The following is a 15,764-nucleotide window of genomic DNA, read 5'->3' on the forward strand; positions in this document are numbered from 1 at the left end:
CAAAAGGAATTCTCTACCAAAGGTTAGCCGGGGCTATATACTTCTGCAGCAGTCACATTAGGCACTTGGCAGTTAGTTCAGCTAAGATTAGTGGCTTAAACTGGGCTTAAACAACAACTTAGAGACAACAAGTAAATGGCAAATGACAAGTAGAATCATGTCGTTGGATACACTTGGTCACTCCTGAACCGTCGGCGAACCTTGAATGAAGGCGGCAAAGCAAACGATCTCCTGTTTTTGCCAGCTTCAAGTTTAAAGTGCGTTCTGAATGTTCAGAAGTTCCATAATCCTTAAACTAGACAACACTTGAACAAATATTCTTTTCTTATTTCAGTTATTGTTTCTCACCTTTATGGATCAGGATTCATTCAATGGTGCGAGATGATGTTGTTTGTTATCAAGAAAGTGCGGGGGGGGGGGGGGTTGGTGGATTGGATAAAGCAGAATTTTATTTATAATTGAGATCTCCAACTCATTTAGTTGAATGGTACTCCCTCCAGTGCAAACCCACGACACCTATTTTTAATCGGAGGGAGTATATAATCATCCTGTAAAATGGTTCCTCCATGGCCACTTGAACACATCTGTTTGTCATGTAATGTAAAAAAGTACCAAGGGTCACATTACACGAGTTCTGAACAAAATTAGATTGGCACTCCTTGCCGCTTTCTCACCTTCTTCATGTGTATCCTAAGCATGACTTGTAACAAAGTGAGCAAATGAGTTATGAGGGGGTATCCATGATTCCCATGGAAATAAAACTAAGTCTTATTTTGGTCTAACATTAGGAATGCTAGCAATTACCCAAATATTTCACTTGGCGATTCCTTCTTGATTGAAACATTAACTGTATGGCGTGTTGTGCTAAGTGGAGTCCAATATTTCAATCTTCTTCCTCATCCTCGTCTGATTCCACCAAGGACGCGTTGTCGGAGTCTTCGTCTTCTGATTCAGACTCGGGCTCAGCAGCAGAAGGCTCGTACCCCTGGTCTGATTCCTATGTTTCCTTTGCCCCAGAATCACTTGCCTCCATGTTCAGGAACTCCCAGCCACCATCGTCAACAAACTTTTGATCATTAATGATAGTCTTCAGGATAGGATGCCAGTTCAGATACAACCTGCTCTCATAGTACTTGAGATCAGTGGTGTCAATCCACTCCTTTATCGCGTCAAGTGAGGTTGACTGGAGGGAATATTGATGCGGAGAACATCCTTCTTGAAGTCCTTGAACACGATAGCCATGTCAAAGTTCTTTGTTCCAAAGCCCACCCTCTCCAGATTAACAATCTCTATATCACCCAGGGTCACCACTAGGAAAGTGAAAGTGCAACTAATCTCTGGGTGGTTTTGGTAATTCTTAACAACATATAGCACATTGAACTAATACTCTTTCAAGATGATCATTTCAGAAAGTTCAATGATTGGCATTGGCATGGACTTGAGATGTGGACCCCTCAAAATGCTAAGGACACACATTGGCAAAAGCTCAAGACTCTACATTTTCATTTTAGTGATCCAAGATCACATTGAGTCCATAGGAAAAGCCAATACTATTAAAAGGGGATGAGGTGTTGCTTAATGGCTTGCTTGCTCAAAATGCTGAGTGATATGCTCCAAAACCCTTAGCTACTTCTCACTTTCCACATTTGTCGTAAACCTAAAAGTCAAACTCGGCCCCACCAATTTGATCTATCCGGCGCCACTGAGTTCACTTGACATAGCCACAGCCAGAAACCCTAATCAGTTCGGTCTCACCGATAGGGATCTCGGTCTCACCGAGATGGGATAGCAAACTCTCTGTTTCCTTCGCAACGTTTCGGTCTAGCCGAGATGAGCGATCGATCCCACTGAGTTCGCAGTGCAAACTCTCTGTTTCCTTTTCGTAATGTTTGGGTCTCACCGAAATGACCGAATCGGTCCCACCGAGTTTGCCTGACCAACTCTTTGTTAGCCTTTTACTGAAATCGGTCTCACCGAGTTCATGTGATCGGTCTCAACGAGATTATGTTATGCCCTAACCCAAATGAAATCGGCCCCACCAAGTTGATCATATCGGTTCCATCGAAAATCCTAACGTTCACATTTGGAACTAAATCGGTCTAACCGAGTTTCACTATTCGGTCCCACCGAGTTTGGTGAATTGTGTGTAACGGTTAGATTTTGTGTGGAGGCTATATATACCCCTCCACCCATTCTTCATTCATGCAGAAAGCCATCAGAACGTGCCTACACTTCCAGCATGCATTTTTTGAGAGAGAACCACCTACTCATGTGTTGAGACCAAGATATTCCAATCCAACCACAAGAATCTTGATCTCTAGCCTTCCCCAAGTTGCTTTCCACTCAAATCATCTTTCCACCAAATCCAAATCTGTGAGAGAGAGTTGAGTGTTGGGGAGACTATCATTTGAAGCACAAGAGCAAGGAGTTCATTATCAACACACCATCTATTACCTTTTGGAGAGTGGTGTCTCCTAGATTGGTTAGGTGTCACTTGGGAGCCTCCGTCAAGATTGTGGAGTTGAACCAAGGAGTTTGTAAGGGCAAGGAGACCGCCTACTTCGTGAAGATCTACCCTAGTGAGGCAAGTCCTTCGTGGGCGATGGCCATGGTGGGATAGACAAGGTTGCTTCTTCGTGGACCCTTCTTGGGTGGAGCCCTCCGTGGACTCGCGCAGCCGTTACCCTTCGTGGGTTGAAGTCTCCATCAACGTGGAGGTACGATAACACCACCTATCGGAACCACGCCAAAAATCTCCGTGTCTACATTGCATTTGCTCCCTCTAAACTCCTTCCCTTTACCTTCATATGCAATGATTTACATTCCGCTGCTATACTCTTAGAATTGCATGTGTAGGTTGATTGCTTGACTTGTGCTAAGATGCTAAAATCTGCCAAGACTTAAAATTGGGAAAAAGCTAGATTTTTATTTGGTCAAGTAGTCTAATCACCCTCCCTCTAGACATACTTTCGATCCTACAATTGGTATCAGAGATTTGGTCTCCATTTGCCTTGATTTCCATAGGTTTGGTGATCATAGCTTTGATTTCACAACCTAGGAGAGTATGGCGTCTAGCGAGGGAAATTACCACCGTAGAGGTCCTTACTTTGATGGTACTGATTTTGCTAGTTGGAAGCATAAGATGAAAATGCATATTCTTGGACATAACCCCGCCGTTTGGGCTATTGTGTGTATTGGCTTGCAAGGTGAATCCTTTGATGGGAGAGAACCAAATCGTGAAGCTACCGCGGAAGAATTGAAGATGTTGCAATAAAATTCTCAAGCTGGCGATATCCTCTTCAACGGATTGTGCCCCGAAAAATTCAACAAAATCAGCCGTCTTGAGAATGCAAAGGAAATTTGGGATACTTTGATTGATATGCACGAAGGTACCGACTCTGTCAAGGAATCCAAATTGGATGTGCTTCAAAGTCAGCTTGACAAGTTCAAAATGAAGGATGGTGAAGGTGTCGCTGAAATGTACTCTAGGCTTGCTCTCATCACAAATGAGATTGCCGGCTTAGGAAGTGAAGAGATGACCGAAAGATTCATCATCAAGAAGATCCTAAGAGCCTTGGATGGAAAATATGACACCGTGTGCACATTGATCCAAATGATGCCCAATTACAAAGATCTCAAGCCAACCGAAGTCATTGGTAGAATTGTTGCTCATGAGATGTCACTCAAGGATAAAGAAGAGCTTCAAAACAAGTCTAGTGGTGCTCACAAAGCATCGTGTGATGCTCCTACATCATCAAGTGAGAAACAAGCCTTCAATGAAGAATTGAGCCTAATGGTGAAGAACTTCAACAAGTTCTACAAGAGTAGAAGCAAAGAAAAGAGCTACAAGTCAAGGTCCTACAATGACAAAAGATCTTCTAGTCGTGAGCGTAATTGCTACAATTGTGGAAGACCTGGACACTACTCCAATGAGTGTACGGCTCCCTACAAAAGAAGAGAAGACTCACCTAAAAGGAGAAGCAAAAGAGAAGAATCACCACCAAGAGAGAGAAGGAGTAGAGATGATCGTTATGAACAAAGATCCTTTTGAAGAAGCAAGGATTCGGAAAGGAAGGACAAGTCATCAAGGAGCTATACAAAACGAAGACATCAAGCTCATGTTGGTGAATGGGTATCCGGCTCCGACTCCGACAACTACTCCGAGAGAAGTTATCACTCCGACTCCGAACATACTCAAGATGAAGGTGTTGCCGGTCTCGCACTTGTGTCATCCAACTCCTACGATATATTTGATTCACCAAATGAAGGGATTGGAAGATGCTTCATGGCTAAAGGCCCAAAGGTGTTACACCCCGAGTATGTTGATTTCAATAGTGATGAAGATGATTTGCTAGGTGATGATGATTTGCTTGTTGACAATGCTAGTGATGAAAACTATGATGAAATTGCTATTAATCATGCTAATCAAGATAAAACGAATGACAATGATAAGAAGGATATTGAGAGTCTAACTAAAGAACTAAACACTCTTAAGTTAGCTCATGAAACTACTTTAGATGATCATTGAGAACTTTTGAAGACTCATGAGAAGTTACGCTTTGAAAAGCTCAATCTAGAGCAAGAACATGAGTTTTTAAAGGCAATCAATGATGATCTTCGAAAGAAAAGTTCTTCTTACATTGCCAAGCGTTTACTCTTGTCTACTTACATGCCTCAATTAAAATCTAGCAACAAGAGTAAGAAAGATTCTTCATCTAGTAGTAACAACAATCATGCTAAAAACAATATTGTTGCTTTTAGTAGTTCTCTTGATTCCACTAATGATTCTCTTAGCCAAGTTACACTTGAGAAAGAAAATAGCGTATTGAAGGGAATTATAGAGAAAGGTGTTTACAAGAGCCTTGCCAGAAGTAAGCAATTTGAGGAAATTGTACGCAAGCAAGGAAGGCACCGGAAGAATCAAGGTGTTGGTTTTGAACGAAAGTTCAATGCCAATGGAGTTGAGTGGGAGGAAGATCAATACCACAAGACGAAGTTTGTTCCTCAACAAGAGAAGTATGATCCTACTTCTTTTCAAGGAACACAAGCTCAAGATGGTCTTCCACCACAAGACCACAAGCTAAAAGGCAAGGACAAGCTTCAAGAGGAGATTGATGCATTTGAAGAAGCACCTAAGGCCTTAGTCAAGTGGGTTCCCAAGACTACATCAAGTTCTACTTCATCAAGTACGACTACAACTCCAAGGATTCCTATCAAGTTGATGTGGATTCCAAAGAAGAAGAACTAGAGAGTTCTTGAGGGTGACTCCACCAACAAAATTCACTCATATTCATCTGGCAAGAACAAGTGCAAACAACCTCCACATCTTGCACTAGTTCAAGGAGTCACAAACCCTCTTGTTGGTAAGACAAGGGACAAGGTAACCTAATGCTTTCATGGACATCATCTTGTGTGAACTTCACTCTATGTCTATGGATATCCTTGTTTGTTCCTTATGGGACTAACCTGTGTAGGTATTGAAAGTGCAACTCACTCCAATGGATTGCTCCGAATGATCTACATCAACAATGAGCATCCACATCTTCAACACCTACATGAAGTCATCATCGACAAAATCCAAGGTTAGTTCATCCCTCTTAGGGGGGGATATCACATCTAGGGGGAGCTTTACTCTAAGAATTGAGCTAAAGCAACTCTAATGGTGTGAACACAACAATGCTTTATGTAAAAGTGGTAACCCCACTTGTGGTTAAACGATGAGTATGACCTATCAAATGCTCTCATTTGACTCCTAAGTCAATATACTCATATATAGATGACCTAGTCATCGCCAATTGCTTGATAGATGCTAGAGTGTTTGTGCATGCTTTGTCACATATTTCATTTGCCATTTTATTGTGTGAGTATGTTGATTGCATATTTCTCTTATTCGAGGACATCCATTTGTTACTTTGATTGTTTGGCTCTTCTTCTCTTGCCAAATGGATGGACAAGAATGCCTAAGAACTTCCACTAGCTATCTATTCTTTTCTCGTCTCAAACTCTATTCATGCTACATCACAAAGTTTGATCAAGTCAAATTCGAACCCTCTGGGTGAGGAGCACTCGGAGTCACCGATTAGTCATCGACTTAAACTTCCAAAACCACTCTGTGCATTTCTGTCTGACCGATTCATCCTTTTCGGTCATACCGAGTTCACTGAGTTGATCTAGTTTTTCGATCTCGGTGCAACCGATTTGAACTGCTCGGTCACACCGAGTTGCAGTAACCGCTTGCGATTCTGCATCTCGGTGCCACCGAGTTGTTCCACCCGGTCACACCGACAGGGCCAGGATATATATATCGACGGGTCCAAATTTGGAAATTTCTCCAAAGTCTCTTCGCCCGCGCATGTCCTGCTTTGCCGACTCGGGTCTCCGGATCGTCCTCTCGTCGCCAGCAACCTCCCACCGTTGGTCTCCGTCGCCGTCAACGGGAATCTTCACCGCCGTTGCCACCATAGCGAGCTCATCGCCAAGTTAGGGTATGAGTTCGACCCTTTGTGCAATCTTTACCTCCGATTCTTGCACTTAGGTCACTGCCATGATTCTTACCACGTATGAGATCATCCTATCCAACAAAAACTTCCTCTAGATTAGTTTATTCGAAAATTTAGGGTTAGGTTTCCGCCGAACTCATCTCGGACCGACCGAGTTGTAGAGATCGGTATCACCGATTTGGCTTAGGCCATTGCCCTTGTAATTTTCGGTGTGACCGAAACTTGCAAATCGGTGTGACCGACTTCAATTCTCTGTGAAACCCTAGCAATCTTGGAGTCACCGAACTGTGTCTCGGTTTGACCGATGTCACTAGTTTAGACTCCAAAGTTGCTTCGGTGTCACCGAGTTCAACAAATCGGTAGCTCCGAAATGCTTTCTGTGGAAAACTAAAACTAAGTTTTTGACTCATTTGCTTTGCAAAACCTCTTCACTTTGTGATACTCATCCACTCTACCTCATCTACAACTATTCACAGGGTCAGCTTTTAGTTTGCAAAGTCAACAATGTCTGATCAGAGTGATAGCCAGAACCAGTCTGAAGAGCAAGTGAACATGAGTGAGGGCACTAGTCCCTCTGACAGCAGTTATGATGAGGGTAGTAGAAGCACCCCAAGCAACCTGCCCAAAGCTGCAACAAGGACAAGGAAGAAAAGAAACTCAGATTTAGAGGATGAGGACTATGTTGCTGTTGAGCAAGAAGTCAGTTCCAAAAAGAAAGTTGTCAAGAAAGAGTTTGGCACAACAGCTTCAACAAAGTCTGGTTTGCAGAATAAAGCTCCTACCAGAAGAGTTCCCACTTCCAAACCAAGAAAGTTTGCTACTGGAGAAACCTTGCAGTTCACAATTGAACAATCTGATGATGAGGCAGCTGGAGAAGGAAAGAAAAATAAAAGGGCTAGAACAACCACTGCCAAGGTGCTTGGATATTCTTCCATGAGAAGAAGTGATGATGAAGATGCAGAAGAGGATGCTGCACCAGCACCCAAAGCACAAAAGCTGATGGGGGATGCCATCAATTCTGGGCTGCTCCATCAAAGCCCAAGACTGCCCCCAAAGCTACTGCTCCAGCCACCAAGTCTGCACCAAAGAGAAGCACCAGGAACATACCAGCAGCTGAGAAGAACAAGGCCCAGTGCTTGAAATTGAAGAAGAAGATGAGGAAGCTCAAGTGCTCAGAAAATTAAAACCAAAGATCCCGGATCATGATGATACTCATCCAGTGGCTGAAAAATATGAAGCTCAAAAAGGATGCAGGTCTGAGGAGATGGAGACAAACAGATCCATATGCTATGAGAAGGAGAACTGTTGTAGACTATAGATTTCACACCAAGGAACAACATGACTTCTATGAGACAGTCCTTCTTGACAAGAAGCCCATAGTGAGTATTATGAGATGGGTTGATTGGAAGCACATTGACAACAATGAAGATCAATTCCCTGGAGTGCACGAGAGTTTCAGACTATGTGGAGTAGACACTTTTGTGGGTCCGAAATTGACCAAGTGGAATGATGAGCTCATTATGCAATTCTACTCTACAGCTCATTTCTATCCTGATGGAAGGATTGTTTGGATTTCTGAAGGTACAAGGTACCAATCAACAGTTGATGAATGGGCCAAGCTGATCAATGCCCCTGCAGAACTTGAGGATGACATAGATGTCTATGCCAAGAAGAAGAAAGATCACAACTCCATGGCCGACATGTACAAGGAAATACCTGACAAGGCCTTGGAGAATCACAAGCTAGGGTCTGTGTATTTTCTGCTATCTGGATTGGCCACTATTAATACCATTTTGAGGCACACCTTGTTGCCCAAATCAGGAGATCACAGGATGATCAGAGGCCACTCCATCAATTTGCTTCAGTTATTTGATGTGCCCCAAAAGTTTAAAGTGATGAGTTTGATTGTTGAGACAATCAAGAGGACAGCTGCTGACCAAAAGAGATCTTGTGGGTATGCTCCACACATCCAGATGCTCATCAACTCCAAGATGGGCACATGCACATACTTGTTAGACATAGAACACCTTCCTTTGAGGCCTGACTTTGAGGACAACACAGCTGTCATGGATGCTGAAGATCCTACATCAGTAGAGGCTCAAGAGGAGAGGGAGAAAGCACAAGCAGAGAAGGCAACCAAGATTCCAAGTGCCGAAGAGGTCTCTCAAATCCTTCTCAAATATACAAGATCAACTTAGCTATCTTATTCTAGCCACCTGGAGGCTTGAGAAAGGATTGGCTACTTTGTCTCAGAATCAAGAGAGCCTTGAGAGAGTCTTTGAAACAAAGCTTCATGACATGGATGTCAACAGAAATTCAAACTTCTGTGGAGAAGATTCAAGAAGAGCTTGAGGAAAGGAGTGACAAGAACACAACCAATATGTATCAGAGGGTGCCCAGGAGACAGAGGTCTGCAGTAGTACCAGTGCCTGACACTAGAGCTACAACTTCAGCACCTGCAGCCACAGCTTCAGTTGCCCCTTAAGTTGACACTCCACCAGCTCCAACAACTTCTACAGATGCATTTGTCCTTGGAGTCCTCTCAACACCACTTCCTACAGATCAAGCTTAGAGTGCCGCATAGCACTATGCATTTTCAAGCTTTTTGGTAACTTGTTGCCAAAGGGGGAGAATGTGTATAGATCATAGGCTTCGAGAGAGAGAGAAAGATCTTTGCTTTTTTATTGCCTCGTATTTGCTACTTTCTTGATACTTACTTGTGTGCTTGTTTGGATGATACTCTATGTTTATGTGTGTGAGATATTTGTATGGTCATGTGTTTGATCATATCATACTTTATGTTTGTGCTTGGATGATGATATTATTTATCTCTCATATATGATCATTCACTTTGCCTTGGTGATGAGTGCATATTTCATATTCTATCATTTTGAGCGCTCCACCAAGATGTATGTGACATGGAATACTAACCCATGATCCTAATTGATTGTGCATTTGCATTCAAAGCAAATTTTAAATAATGCACAAATTTAGGGGGAGCTATTACTTATCACATACTTCTCAAAGCGACTATGTATTACATTCTTATTATCATTTGTCGAAACTTTGATCTATATGTTGTCATCAATTACCAAAAAGGGGGAGATTGAAAGTGCAACTAATCTCTGGGTGGTTTTGGTAATTCTTAACAACATATAGCCCATTGAACTAATACTCTTTCAAGATGATCATTTCAGAAAGTTCAATGATTGGCATGGCATGGGCTAGAGATGTGGACCCCTCAAAATGCTAAGGACACACATTGGCAAAAGCTCAAGACTCTACATTTTGATTTTAGTGATCCAAGATCACATTGAGTCCATAGGAAAAGCCAATACTATTAAAAAGGGATGAGGTGTTGCTTAATGGCTGGCTTGCTCAAAATGCTTAGTGATATGCTCCAAAACCCTCACCTACTTCTCACTTTCCACATTTTTCCTAAACCTAAAAGTCAAACTCGGCCCCACCGATTTGATCTATCCGGCACCATCGAGTTCGCTTGACATAGGCATAGCCAGAAACCCTAATCAGTTCGGTCTCACCGATAGGGATCTCGGTCTCACCGAGATGGGATTGCAAACTCTCTGTTTCCCTTCGTAACGTTTTGGTCTAGCCGAGATGAGCGATCGGTCCCACCGAGTTCGCAATGCAAACTCTATATTTCCTTTTCGTAACGTTTCGATCTCACCGAAATGACCGAATCGGTCCCACCGAGTTTGCATGACCAACTCTGTGTTAGCCTTTTACTGAAATCGGTCTCACCGAGTTCATGTGATCGGTCTCAACGAGATTACGTTATGCCCTAAACCTAATGAAATCAGCCCCACCGAGTTGATCATATCGGTTCCACTGAAAATCCTAACGTTCACATTTTGAACTAAATCGGTATGACCGAGTTTCACTATTCGGTCCCACTGAGTTTGGTGAATTGTGTGTAACGGTTAGATTTTGTGTGGATGCTATATATACCCCTTCACCCACTCTTCATTCATGCAGAAAGCCATCAGAACGTGCCTACACTTCCAGCATACATTTTCTGAGAGAGAACCACCTACACATGTGTTGAGACCAAGATATTCCAATCCAACCACAAGAATCTTGATCTCTAGCCTTCCCCAAGTTGCTTTCCACTCAAATCATCTTTCCACCAAATTCAAATCTATTTGAGAGAGTTGAGTGCTGGGGAGACTATCATTTTAAGCACAAGAGCAAGGAGTTCATCATCAACACACCATCTATTACCTTTTGGAGAGTGGTGTCTCCTAGATTGGTTAGGTATCACTTGGGAGCCTCCGTCAAGATTGTGGAGTTGAACCAAGGAGTTTGTAAGGGCAAGGAGATCGCCTACTTCGTGAAGATCTACCCTAATGAGGCAAGTCCTTCGTGGGCGATGACCATGGTGGGATAGACAAGGTTGCTTCTTTGTGGACCCTTCTTGGGTGGAGCCCTCTGTGGACTCGCGCAGCCGTTACCCTTCGTGGGCTTAAGTCTCCATCAACGTGGATGTACGATAGCACCACCTATCGGAACCACGCGAAAAATCTCCGTGCCTACATTGCGTTTGCTCCCTCTAAACTCCTCCCTTTACCTTCATATGCAATGATTTCCATTCCGCTGCTATACTCTTAGAATTGCATGTGTAGGTTGATTGCTTGACTTGTGCTAAGATGATAAAATCTGACAAGACTGAAATTGGGAAAATGCTAGATTTTTATTTGGTCAAGTAGTCTAATCACCCCCCCTCTAGACATACTTTCGATCCTAGAGAAAGGAGTCTCAATTAACTCAACCAGACAAGTTGAAGTTGGAATGATGAAAACTGAAGCTTTATACAGAACCCCATGGAATCCAAGCTCTCTAAGAGGGATATGGAACTCCAGATCAAGCCCCTTGAACTATGGTTGCGACCAATGGTCATTAACCTTGTTGATATAGTTCTGGGACTACATGTTGATTCTGTTCTTCCAGTCCCTCTCACGCTGCTCTTCTTCAATCTCATCAAGATCAAGGGCTGATCTCCTTGTGCCACCAACAGTTTGAACAACATCCATCACTTCAACATAAAATTGGACATCCTTCGTCTTCTTGTTTCCAAAACCATGATATGATTGTACAAATGGAAATGAAGGAGGGTAATCATTTCTTTCTCTGCTGGCTGGAAAAAAGTATATGTTTTATATTCCCGTACATGATATCCATACGCTCATCAGCCCTTGAAGTAGAATATCTGAAAAACACAGCTTTCTCCCACGACCACCAAATGCAGGTCGTATCCACACATCATTAGGCCTCATTTGCTTTGTTATGGTGCTTTGTCCTGGTGGTTGGTCACACTCTTTAACAGTAGAAACATGGAAGGGACCATGCTGCCATAAATAGGTAAGAGAACAACTTCATTCCTCTGATCCACTTGTATCACCAACTCTCTCTGAATAAGGTACATCATTCACATTCTTTTATGCAACAAGCTCATTTGAAGACCTAGAAGGACCACGGCCATCGCCAGAACCAGAACCACCCCCAGCAAGGCTCGTAGCAGTCTCTTCATTCTTTTGACGAGCAAGTTCAGCCTGGTGCTATTTCCGGAGCTCTTCCTTGGACATCTCCGGGTTGTCTGACCCAAGTGTTGCCTTGGATGGTAGTGCTTCCAGGCCATTTGACTCAACCTAAGCCCGCTCCGGCTTCGGAACTTCCTCCTCATCATTAAATGAATATGCAACATCTTTAACAGCCTTGGAGCAATTGGTCAAGATCTCTGCAGTCTGAGTGAATTGCAAAAAACATCGACATTGAAGGCTAGGGTTGCAGAAACCACAATTCCACAGTTTTGTGCCAAAAACCACTAATTCCGAGCCTAATTTTTTGCAAAAAACACTAGTCAATGGCTTAGGTCGTTTTGAGCATGATTATGACAGGTGGGCCCCGCTGTACAGGGTGACATGGCAAACAAAAAATCTAATTACATCCTGATATAATTTTCTTTCACAAGAAGACCCCTGAAAAAAAGCAATCGGGTCCTCCATGCTCTTCATGCGGCCACTCCCTCCCCGTGCGCAGCCGGCGCATCTGCTGCTAGCTCCGGCGGCGAGGCACAGGGCAGGTCCGGCATGGTCGGGGACGGGCAGGACGGCTCGATTGCCTGGCTGGCGGGGGCGAGGCAGTGGTCGGGTCCAAGCATCAGGGTTCGCTGGGCGGACCGTCAAGGGCGGCGGTGGCTCGATTCCCGACCGGATCCCGCCGGAACCGGTGCGGGTCGACACGACGAGGCTGGGGAGTGGCTGGTTTGGGCGCGAAGGTCCCTGGGTTGGTGGCGCCGGCTCCTTGTCCAGTCAACAACGGGGGCGGCGACGAGCACGACTAGAGTACGCCTGTGGAGGCAGGGTGCACGGCGACAACGGTGTGTGGCTCTGAGACGACGGACGGCGCCGGTTCCGGCTGCCAAGCTAGCCTCGGCCCGCACGCCAGCGAGCTCGAGCGCGCCGGCTCCTTGATCCAGTCAACGACGGGGCAGCACGGCGACGACGGCGATTGGAGTGCGCCGGTGGAGCCAGGGTGTACGTCGACGGCGGTGGGTGGCACTGCGGCGACGGACGGCGCCGGTTCCGGCTGCCACGGCGGCCTCGGCCCGCACACCGGCGAGCTCGAGCGCGCCGGCTGCGGAGGCCGTTGCTGCTCTCTGTCGCGAACTCGCGATTCCCTCCTCTTTCTTTTTTCTTTTATGAAAAGATGATTTTATCTTTCTTATGCCCTTTTACAGTTTAGTCTATGATGTTCTATCTATTTGTGATCTGTTATGTCCTGCCACGTCACCCTGTCCACCGGGACCCACTTGTCATAATTGTGCTCAAAACGACCTAAGCCATCGACTAGTGTTTTTTGCAAAAAATTAGCCTCGGAATTAGTGATTTTTGGCATAAAACTGTAGAATTGTGGTTTCTGCAACCCTAGCCTTCAATGTCGATGTTTTCTGCAATTCACTCGTGCAGTCTTGTCACTAACTAATGCTGTATCAGCTAATAACAAAGAGAACTGCTTTGTCTTCTAATTGTTTGTTTCTGCCTGTACATTACTCAAACCAAGGTTGACATTGAAAGTCATGCCCTCTTTTATCAGGCGGTCATTCTTGGCTGTCAAGTTTAAGCCTGATTCTCGGAACTCAAGGCCAATTCCAGTTCCAGCTGACTTTGTTAGATTAGGAAGCAGTTCAGGGGCATTCCTCTCAAACACTGCAACGGCAGCCTGGTTTACATGCTGCTAAAGCAGCTTCCTGGGCTTTGAAAAGTGTCTCACACACCTTACTCTGGTCGTGCCGGGGTAGCATCTATCAAAAATGTTTTGGCGACATTTACTGTACCTGGACCCAATTGCACAGACGATAATACTTGCAGGATCATAGTAGAGATAATCATCATTGCTGGAAGCACGCGACCTAATTAAGATCAAACTTGCCTCCACTTTGGAAGATAGGAGGGTAGCATATATCAATATTTTCAGGCTTCAATTTCACCTTGGCCTTCGAAGGATCAAGAATAACCTTCTCTGTGTCATCCATCAATGAGAAGTGTGAGACTTTTCTCTCCTCTTCAATAACCTTCTCCATGGTCGGTACCACAAAGTTTTTCATTACATATGAAGTTAGGCAAGCAGCCTTTTCCACACATATGATCTCTGTGGCATCTTTCATGGCAAAAATCTCAGAAAACCCACGTGTTACGTCTGCAAGCTGTACAGATCCACCAGATAACTTTTCTGCCTATGTTTCAAGGAGCTTAATTACCCTCAGGTGCCTCTTTTGCAATGTGACCAACAACTTAAGTGTCAGATTTCGACTGAGCACAAACAGCACACAGTATTATCATCCATCAGGTCAATGCCATCCCCATTCTTGCTTTTCACATGCAAGACAATATCAGAACCAACAGCCTCACTTGCAGTAGCATCCTTGATGGTTCCAATAAGATTTGCTTTCTTCTCGCTGCATAAGAAATGTATCTGCTTCTGCATGAAGACAATTATCGTTTCTGGAAATTCATCATATCCAAGTAACCAAACATCCAGAGCTGTGGATTTCAAATGACGGAGATCCTCAGAAGGAGGGGGAGTCACAATTGCAATGGCATCGGAAGAAGCCCAAAGATGAGACTTATTTTCGTTCCAATGGTCATAAAACACCTTAAGCCGCTTACTGAAGGTCTCTAGATTGGTTGTATAGGCTGCTCCTGAGCCTAATTTTGCTTTACCATTATCTGCCATCTTTACCACGAAGCCAACTGCAGGGAAATTGATGATAATTAGCTAGTTCAATCGTCTGAGGAATACCAGTTTACAGGATCTGGTATGCATGTAGCTAAAACTTTTTATAAGCTAGCTAGTAGTAAAATGAGAATCAACGGCGTCAAAGTCATAGTACTGACAAAACGTGGGACATTTACGTACGTGGTCTAGAGCCTTATACAAATGCTTTTGCTTAGATATTGTGATTTGTTTTCATGACTTGTGTTCTCGATTGATGACAGGACACAGCAAACAGGGAGCCACGGAGATGATGAGCAGGACGATGTAGGCCAGAAGATGATGATGGTTGAACCTTTGTATGCAGCCTGCCAGGGAAGCGATACCAAATCATCGACCTTGACCTGCTTTGCAATCGAGGTGACCATTCTTACCAGTAGGTACTTGTTGTTATGCATGAACCTAGCGTGCAATTTCGATGTGATATACTGGAGTACAAATTTGTGGAGGGAGAGAGAGGAAAAAAAACCCAATGTGAAGATGATAAACTTTTTGGAGTGGAGAAATGCTTGCTGGATGCTAGAGATGGAGATGAACACCATAGTCTGTTGTGAACTGCTTGGTGTGTCAGCTTGTTTTTCTGATTCATTTTGTCTGCATATATCTAATGGCGATGCCGACACAAGGACCAAGAGCTGACATGAAGGCTAGCGGTGATGACGATCAGCTCCATCAGTGTACGTACAATGTAGATAGCTCTATTACATTCACAAGTGTAATGAAAAGAAAGGGATGGGGAAAATAAAGACTGATGAATGAATACAATTTTTGTTTTGCGGGAAGATTCAATGTATTACTCAAATCACACTCATGAGAGTGCAGCATATTACATACTCCCTCCGTTCCTAAATGTAAGTCTTTGTAGAGATTTCACTATAAATCACATACGGATGTATATAGATGCATTTTAAGTGTAGATTCATTCATTTTGCTCCGTATGTAGTCTACCTAGTGGAATCTCTACAAATACTT

The 15,764-nt window shown here is 43.9% G+C and overlaps 1 pseudogene; it reads right to left on the reverse strand.

Annotated features, from left to right (window-relative positions):
• Nucleotides 1-773: 773 nt before the first annotated feature.
• Nucleotides 774-14,753, reverse strand: LOC123055456 (FACT complex subunit SPT16-like; annotated as a pseudogene).
• Nucleotides 14,754-15,764: the final 1,011 nt, after the last annotated feature.

Source organism: Triticum aestivum, chromosome 2D, assembly GCF_018294505.1.
Source record: "Triticum aestivum cultivar Chinese Spring chromosome 2D, IWGSC CS RefSeq v2.1, whole genome shotgun sequence".
Lineage (NCBI taxonomy): Eukaryota > Viridiplantae > Streptophyta > Magnoliopsida > Poales > Poaceae > Triticum > Triticum aestivum.